The sequence below is a fragment of the Marmota flaviventris genome, chromosome 16 (assembly GCF_047511675.1).
Source record: "Marmota flaviventris isolate mMarFla1 chromosome 16, mMarFla1.hap1, whole genome shotgun sequence".
NCBI classification, from domain to species: Eukaryota; Metazoa; Chordata; class Mammalia; order Rodentia; family Sciuridae; genus Marmota; species Marmota flaviventris.
The window spans coordinates 65,381,840-65,389,125 of record NC_092513.1 but is presented as its reverse complement, the minus strand read 5'-3'; the positions used below and the strand labels follow the sequence as shown (position 1 = coordinate 65,389,125).

Genomic DNA, 7,286 nt, shown 5'->3' with positions numbered 1-7,286 from the left:
ACTCAGTAAACTCAACAAGCCGAAACAACCGTTTACCTGTCCGAGATTTTATTAGTGGGACCATATCAGACAGTTGCAGAGGAGAAGGATGTCAAGAGAGAGGTGTGTGTGTGTGGGGAGAGAGAGAGAGAGAGAGAGAGAGAGAGAGAGAGAGAGAGAGAGAGAGAGAGAATGGGGAGAAGGGGAGAGGGAGAGAGAGAGAGAGAGAGCACAAACAGGGTATTGATATTTATGGGCTCAACATGGGATGAGGAGAAACAGGGCTTTGGCCCAGAGCTCACGCCACTTCAGGGATTGGAGGTGCACCATTCAAAGTTCACGCCATTCACAGGGATTGGAGATGATGATTCTTGCCCCATTCAGTGCGTCACGGACCTGAGCTCCCGGAAGAGACGTGCTCTGGGTGACATCTTTTCCAACAGAAAAGTGAGAAGAGAGTGCCACTGTGGTCACTTCATACCATTTTATTATAATATTGACTTATTAGAAGATAGCAAATGCTCTGTAATTTTTAAAAATTTGTTGACTGAGTAAATGAACACATGCCATATGCAGAAAGGCTGAAGATATAGTGACAGGAAATGAAACTACATCTCCAAAACTACAACTAAGAAATTCAGTAGGTGTGATCCTGAGAGTCTAAAATCTGGAGGGGTACTACATACCAGGATCAGGAAGATTCCAGGGAAAATCAGGGACAGAACCCCATGACTGGTTGGTGAAACACTCTGAATCCTCCCAGTCTGCTTGTTGACCAGATGATAAAAGAGCCTGTCCTCAGCTCTGTGAAAGACAGACAAGTACATGGGGTATAAAGAAGGATCACAGTTCTAAGGTTGAACACACAAAGGAGAGTCACCAAGTGTTTCAAGAAGGTATGCCCCATGGGGAGTGGGAAGAATTAAATGGTAACTGAATGATGATAAATAATAAATATATATCAGAATAAAATGATGCAGATATTAACAGAACTCCTGAGCAAGGAGACACTCAAAGTTTTGAAGCATTTTTATTTCAGAATTGCTAAGGGAGTCAATTTCAAAGATTCATACTACAGAAATGAAACATAAAGTATATGAGGTAATATGATAATTAACTTGATTTAGTCATCCCAAATGTATACATATCAAAGAATTATATTTAACCCCATAAATACATATAATAACTGTTAAGAAAATATAAAATTAAGTGGACCATGTTTTAATTCATAATTTGGGCTTGAACCAGAAGGCTGGGACCTCTTCTTAAAACTAGGACCTCTAAAAGGCAAGATCCCTGAAAGTGATGTAGAAAAATAACTTCTCCTACAGAGTATTTGTGGGGATGGTTCTGTTCTTGCCTTTGCCTCCATTGAGAATCAAGGACAAAATCAAAATCAAAAATATCTCCAGTGAATTTTTGAATAGTAAATTGAGACCAGCTTTTTAAGAATGCCAACTATATTTTCAAGGTGTGACCTTAGATTCATAAACTAGGTTTTGTAAGGAGTCTTTAGTTGGGAGGCTCCTGGCCAAACAAAAATTTTACTTGGTTCTGAGTACTGATGTAGTTTATGTTCTCTTCTCCAGGCTGAGAGCTTTCCACCATCATCATCTGTCTGTTCCCTAACACTGACAGACTGATGTCTAGGAAACATGAACTCACAACAATAAAATCAAAACACATGATGAAATGAACTACCCTGAAGAAGAACCAGTGCAAGTAAACTACAGGGTGAGACCAAAATACATGTAAGTGTTGAAGATAGAGTATTAAATGCTTTATATATTTAAAAATTAAAAGATAGAAAAAATGGAGAGAATATTTTATTTTATTATTTTATTTTTGGTACTGGGGAATTGAACCCAGAGGTGCTTTTCCATTGAGTCACACCCTTTTAAAAATTTTTAAATTTTGAGTGAGGATCTCATTAAATTATTTAGAACCTTGGTAATTGCTGAGGCTGGCTTTGAACTTGTGATCCTCCTGCTTCAGCCACCTGAGCTCCTGGGACTACAGGCCTTCACACTTTTATAGGATTACACACCTGGCTAAAGAAAATGATTGTTTCATGGAAAGTTTTTAGGCACATACTGAAGTTTTTAATTACTATTTAAATAATTTTAGGTAAACATTGCATGAAATAAGGGAACTATAATATAACAAAAATCCAGTGTATTAAACTAAAAATAATTTCCCATAAATTAGTTACATTAAAATTTTCAGGATCATTTGGATCCAAATTCTGTAAAATCAAGTCAAATTCTTCTTTTTTCTTTATATTTTTTTACATTTATTGAATACTTCAAAGAAATTACTGTCCATTTTGATTAAAAAAGATATGATGTTTTATGGCAGATTCACTTATAAATATGCTTGGTAGGAATGGATTGATTGCACTTGCTCCTAGCAGCTGACATAAAACCATATCACAGCCCCAAATCCAGTATTTTCTTCCCATGAAGAGACAGTGACCACAAAGACCACATGAGGAAAATCACATGCTTCATTAGAAACAGGAGCCTTCCCAGAAGCAGCTCCTCAGACAGAAAGGAGTCTGTTCTCCAGGAATACGCCCACAGTTAGCAGGAAACTGGTTTTCTCAAAGAGAGAGGAAGGGGCAGGAGAACAGGAAGGAAACAACAGACAGAAATAAGTACATCAAAATCTCAAAACAATGCAAGACAATTTATATGGGCAGTTTTAGAACCTCCTAGTTGATTATTTGAAATACCAAATACATATTTCTTGGCAACAGCATTCTTCTGTTTTCCTATTTTATTATAAAGTAGGGAGTCTCTAACTTAGGGAGTCTAGCTTTGGCATGTTTTTTATGTTGTTTTAATTCTCCTCAATCAAAATGCTCCAATTACCAAACATTCATTCCAAGAGAGTAAATATGAAAAGAAATTCTCACGCAACCTTTTTCTTGTCCTGAATATTCAACAGTTGTTATAAATGTATTGGCCAAATGTGATAGCACAGTTGTTAAATTCTTTTAAGTATTTAAAGTCTTGTTGTCATTTAGAAAAATGTCCCTCTACATAAATGACTACCTGAACTCTTCCGTGTCTTTCCTGGTCTTTAAAAACATTGTGTAGCAATTTTCCAATATTTCTACAATAATACAAGAGAAAAGGAATTAAATAATTTTCCCCTCAGTTTTCACTGGATAAAATTGAGGTATTGCAGGGCAAAAATTGTGTCTAAAGTTACAAAATAGATTATTTATTCACACAAGAAATATATGTTGCTCTATGAGGTAGCATCTAGACACAACATTTATCGAATGAAACTATGATTTTTAAAATTAATATTGGTTATGGTTAGATATGAGGTGAACTCCAAAATTGCATATGTGAGACAATACATGGACATTCACAGGTGAAATGAGAAATGATCACTGTTTGAGGGTTGTAACCTAATCAGTGGAGTGATTAAGGTGTGGCTGGAGGAAGTAAGTTACTGGGACCATGCCTTTGGGGTTTATATTTTGTCCCTGGGAGAGAAGCTTTCTCTCTCTCTCTCTCTCTCTCTCCTTCCTGCTGTCAAGTCCCAAGTTCCTTCTACCATGATGCTGTGCCTCACATTGTGCCCAGAGCTATGGAGTTGGCTGATCATGGACTAAACCTCTGAAACCATGAGTCAAAATAAATACTTCTGTAAGTAGTTGTTGTTAGGTACTTTGGTTACAGTGACAAAAAAAAAAAAAAAAAAACACCTAACTAAAACAATATTATTTTTAATTGGCAAGTAATAATTGTATACTTTATGGAGTAAAATCTGTTTTAATGCATAATATGGAATGATTAAATCAACATGATTACAATCACATAATTAACAGTTAATTTAGCATATACTAGATACACACACGTATGTATATGTGTATATATATATATATATATATGCACACATAGATAGATATACTCAAATAAATATGCACTTTTAACACGCATTTGGGTTTCTACTATTGTAAATAATTAACAGAATTTTTGACAGTTACAAAATTTTGGTAATTCATGTGAACAAGTATGTGGACAAAACTTGTTTTCAATTTTATGCTTGACTCTTTTTTAGCAATTTAAATGTGGAATTTGGGGATTTTATGAAATCCAATAACATTTGCATTTAGACTAACAGATTGTGATCTTTGAAATTGTATACAAATTGTATACAATCAAGGTGCTCTCCAGCTGATGATCTACATAGAGTTTAAATCTTTAAAACTCAATATTAAGGGCATATCAGAATGGTTGTGTATAAGGTCTCAAAGTTAGTGTTATATAGAATATGATCATTTTAAAATGATCATATTTTGATCATGTATCAATTATTCTTTCCCAGGAAAGACTACACTGCAAAAGTCATTCTCTTTTTTTTTCCTAGACTAAGCTTTGTATACCTTATTTTGGGGAATGAATCAATTATTTTCTCTACTTTTGGATGAAACTCCTGGAGTTTCTCAGTATCTCTATCAACTCAGCTGGTAGCTACAGAGAGAAGACCCACCTGCATGGGGCCCTTCTGGAGGCTTCACCATCAGGGCTCAGATTCCAGGCACAGAATCACAGTGTGAAAGCTAAAGAGTTTGTAGGACTTACAGACTCCCTAAGGGGAGTGAATAGCACATATGGAGGCTCTACTTAGGTCAGAGAGCACAGCAGAGAGGAAGAGAGGAACTTCTGTGCCTACACACTTACTGGGATGAGCTTGTGGTCCAGATAGGTTCCCCAGGGGAGCTTTGACTGGTGGTTTGAAGAAATCAGGCAGTAATTCCAGGAAGTCATGATGTGACTGAGAGGGCTCCTGGGCCATGTCTAACTTTTCCCTTGAAGGGAAGTAGCTGGAAAGTAGAAGGAAGCCTCCAGAGTTGTAATCTGAGGCCACCAGCAGGAGCCATGGGGTGCCTTATAGTACTGGGAACAGTTAGGGTGACCAAGCCCTGCTTCTTGTATGAAAGTTAAACTTATACTTAAAAGTGGATGTGGAAGCAACATAAAATGATATGCACTCACTACCTAGGAAAAATGTCCTCACAGAATCATTTGTAGGGTCTTAATATGTGATGACTTGTTTCACTGTAATGAAACTAAGCAAAGCAAATGCTTTTCATTCTCACAAAATCCTGTTGGTTGTATGACCTTATTATCCCCATTGTATAGATGAGAAAGCTGAGGCTGAGGCAGGCTGAGAGACATCACAAGATCCATCAACTGGGAAGTGCTCCCCACTCATACCCTGTGTGATCTGCTTCTGGTATCTGTGTTTGGTCCTTGCCAAGGTAATTATGATTGTGGGGAGAAGGGAGTTAACCAAAGTGATGAGAAGAAAAATGTGTGAGCACAGGAATACAGGGGAGATTTGGGGCATGGTAATCAAGGTAATCAGGGGACATTTATAAAGGAAGGCCTGCTGGGGCACAGGCTGGGAAAGGGAACAGGCTTCTTACCTTAAGCAGTTTATGGGATAATCCTCACTTGCCCCAGACCAACAGTGTGGTTCCCATTAGAGGGACCACTTTGCATGCAATAGGAATGACTCTGGCTGGTCTGCTAAATTTGTTGCATTTGAGAAATTGCCACAGTAACACTCAAGGTAGCACGGCTTTCATATAACTTTCCAGAATTCTTTGAAATGCCCATGATGCCCAGTAACTTAATGTCCCAGAAGCATCCCAACTCCTTTGGGGCTTCTTAACCCTTTTTTGTGTGCCAAGAACAAATACGTTCTGCAGTTTGCTGAAGCCTATGAGCACCTTCTCAGAGTAATGCTTGCATATACTGAACACCGGCAACTGGCATTACAGAGAAAAGCAATTACTGAAGTGCAGTAATGAGGGTACTAGAAATTTTAATATGGTAGGCATCCTTGGTTATTAATTAGCGTGTAAAATAATAAATATGGTGGTGAGCTTAATAACTAATGTTATTTTGAATATATGAGAGACACAAACAATATTTCCAACCACATGGTGATTGATATAAAAATATCTGCAATTTATGAGGATAACAATGCACAGGACATGCTGAACCTGTATGGCCTGTATACTTTCATGATTAAAATAAATGTTGAGTTTAGTTAGAGGTGAGTGAAAATAAAGATGTAATTGTTTTTTACTCATGTTTGCAGAGCCCCTAAATGGTATCCGTCCCCTGTGTTAAGAATCTTGCCTGAGCCACATGGGGTACTCCTTTAAGTACTATGGACAGCCTCCTGGGCTTTTGATTGGCCTTCTAATGAATCTTTAGCTCAAGTTAGGAACAATTATACCTTGAAAATATGGAGTCTTTCTGCTGGTGTTTCTTGCAGACTGCATTTATGTAGTTGTTTTTTTCCTATTTTTCAACAGTTTTTATAATGATCATAAATACCTTGCATCATTTTGTCAGATGCAGTCTTAGAAACCATTATGTTTTGTTGCCATTTGATATTCTCACTTATTTTCTAAGTATGGCTAGTGTTTAAATATAGCATTAGTTTTTGAGCTAATAGCTAAGCAACCAGTTTTGGATCTTTTACCTACATGGCCACATATTCGGGAAGTGTTGACAGTTGCTTTTTGATCTTTTCAGTTCCTGTGTGCTTCATTTTTAAATTTTCTCCTATAAATTATAGGACCCTCAGTGCAGTGTTAACAGAAGTAGTGATGCCTGTGAGTCTTCTTCCTGATTTTAAAGAAAATCCTTCTAATATGTCCCCATTGAGTCATGTGCTGGTATCAATTTTTAGCAGCTAGAAGAGCTAACCACTAAATTATCATGAATTGTGTAAGCCAGTGTTAAAATGCAGCCATTATTTAAAATTAAGTTACACAAATGTGCAACTAAGCCAAACATATTAAAAATAAGGTAGGTGCCACAGGTAGGGATCCCACCCCAGGGCCTCTGCCACTGTAATGGCTTCAGGATGGGCCAGCAATCCCTGCTGTGCAGGGGAAGCTCTTTGTCTCTTCCTTTTGGCCAAGACCCTCCCTTCCCCCTTCCCTGGGATGTTACTGCTGCAACTGGGTGAGCAGAGAAGCCAGGGTGTCTCTGGATGTGTGAGCCCAGTGGGGGCTCAGTCCAGTGTTGCTAGAATGGGGGAGCCAGACAGCCATAATTCTCACTTCTTGTTCTGTTTTTTTTCCCCCTAAAATAGCACATTTTAGTTCTGGTGGTCAAGAACCCAAAAAGAGTCTTATGAGGCTAAAATCAAGATGTTGGTAGGTTTGCATTTCTTCTGGAAGCTCTAGGGAAGAATCTTTACCTTGCTTCTTCCAGTTTCTAGAGGACACCTGCATTCCTGGGCTCTTGATCACATCATTCCCA

The 7,286-nt window shown here is 37.8% G+C and overlaps 1 long non-coding RNA gene across 4 annotated transcripts in view; it reads right to left on the bottom strand.

The window, feature by feature from the left end:
- Nucleotides 1-31: 31 nt before the first annotated feature.
- Nucleotides 32-7,286, bottom strand: part of LOC114079074 (uncharacterized) — a 72,919-nt gene continuing 65,664 nt past the window's right edge. For all 4 annotated transcript variants that reach the window (XR_003580431.2, XR_003580430.2, XR_003580433.2 and 1 more), the window contains 2 exons: nucleotides 666-783; nucleotides 32-410 (listed from right to left, as the gene is read on the bottom strand). This is a non-coding gene — a long non-coding RNA (uncharacterized lncRNA). The remainder of the gene's footprint in view (nucleotides 411-665; nucleotides 784-7,286) is intronic.